Raw genomic sequence first — 1,999 nt, forward strand, 5'->3', positions numbered from 1 at the left:
CTTTACCATTAATTCTATAATGCATTGCTTTGAACAAAAGAAACACAGTTCACACTATGAGCGGCTCTAGTTTGTTTTGATTTACAAGAAAGGATACATGGAGTAAATATGTTGTGGAAGGGTGGGTCAGGACTCAGGCTAGACTTAGTTCAGATTTGGGTTACCCAATGGAGACCTCAACAACAAGTCTAATCCATGTTGAGATCAAGCCCATATCTCAGGTTCATGCCCAGAGAGAACCCAAAATACAAGCCCAGCCGGTGCAAAAACTAGGACTTAAGGGTGGATCATCAGGCTTGGATGGGCTATAATAATTGGATACTTGGAAGGAAGCATTGGAGAATGAGCAGTTACCATAGTTTTGTATCTATCATATAATTTACGTGTAGATTGAGTTGATTTACAAAGCTCGGTTTGGAAGGAGTACAAAATATAAATTTATAGAGTAAAAAATATTATATTTTCTATTATTTTATATATATTTGTACTGTATATATTTGTATCTATAATCTTCCAAACTGAGTCTAATAATCAAAATATGATGGATAACAGATGCTTCGAGGTACTTCGGTCATAACAATGCTTTCACCATGACAAAATCAGAATTTACATTCTTAATCAAAGGTTTTTACACTCTCAGCCACATAATTTTACATCGAAAATCGGTGTAAAATTACATTTTGATTTAAATTTACATCGATTATTACATCGCTCGCTCGTCCTCTCTTTCTCTCTTCTTCTTCTTCTCCTTCTCTCTCGCTTGCTTGCTCTCTCTCTCTTCTCCTTCTCTCTTCTTCTTCTCCTTCTCTCTCGCTTGCTCTTTCTCTCTCACTCTCTCACTCTCTTCTCCTTCTCTTTTCTTCTTCCCCTCCTTTTCTCTTTCCGTCATTGCGCAGTTGCGGCGGCAGATCTGAATCCCACCTCCGAAGGGAGAGCCGTAGAGGACCTAGAAGGGGAAAAAAAGGCGCTAGTGAACATCGGTGTAAATCCAACCCAACTGAACAGATACACATTCATCTCGCAGCCGATAGTCATAAATCTGTTTCTGGTATACGCATTTGCAAATCTAGCCCAAGCGAAGGTATTCCCCTGCCAGTATTTGTCCTCTCTCTCTCTCTCTCTATCTATTTATCTATCTCTTTTCCTCTTCCTCTTCCTCTCAATCTCACTCTCTGTTGCTGGTCCTTAGACATAAATCTGTTTCTGGTATCAGAGGCTCTGTATGCATGTGCGGTAGCTTCCCTTCTCTGAAATCCAACTCTTCTAGCTCTAATCTAGACCACAGAGAGATGGCCAAACTCGTTGACAGGTTGGGCTTCGGTCACCGTTCCTCCAATAGATCCACCATTGGCCTTATCCAGTCGTTGATCAGAGATGCCTTCGCCTCCTACACCAGTTCACCCCATTGTTCACTCCAAATGCGTATAAAATATCCACCGATCTTTCATACCGTTCCTCCAAACGTAAAAGAGTGTAAAAGGTGCATTCGGCCGGTTTATCTTTTGCACTGACACATTTGACGGTTCCGTATTTACACCGATGGACTTTTGTATTTACACTTCTACCAAACGTAGCCTGAGATTTTTTTTCTTTTCTGTATTATTAAAGAACTAATTTGACGTCACCAAAGCATCTCCATGTTGAAAACCTCTGCGGTCTGCTCCATCCTCATCACAGATGTTGAAAATTTGTTTATGTTGTTGTCTTTTTAGCATGCTCGTTCACATTATATTTAATTTATATAGCTCCTTTCAATTCAATTCAAACCCTACCATATTAAAGAATCAGCAGCCCTACTTGGGCACCTTGCTTTTTCTAGTTCATGCCGTGTCATTGAGACAAGTAGCGATGTCGTTGCACACTTGTGCACCATTAGTAATATAGTTGACATTATACCCCCTTAGTCTAATCGTTGTGCCTATTAACAACCTTATTCTAATTCTTTAATTAATCCACTACACAAGACATTTGTGGGTGGGTCGGGGTCTAATTTTCTTTC

General features: G+C 39.9%; 1 long non-coding RNA gene across 1 annotated transcript; it reads left to right on the forward strand.

The window, feature by feature from the left end:
* Positions 1-715: 715 nt before the first annotated feature.
* On the forward strand, positions 716-1,647 carry LOC148851342 (uncharacterized). Its single transcript, XR_016099514.1, has 2 exons — positions 716-1,081; positions 1,214-1,647. It is a non-coding gene; the product is annotated as an uncharacterized LOC148851342 (long non-coding RNA).
* Positions 1,648-1,999: the final 352 nt, after the last annotated feature.

The sequence above is a fragment of the Nelumbo lutea genome, chromosome 5, assembly GCF_056320005.1.
Source record: "Nelumbo lutea isolate HS-2025 chromosome 5, American lotus-T2T, whole genome shotgun sequence".
NCBI lineage: Eukaryota > Viridiplantae > Streptophyta > Magnoliopsida > Proteales > Nelumbonaceae > Nelumbo > Nelumbo lutea.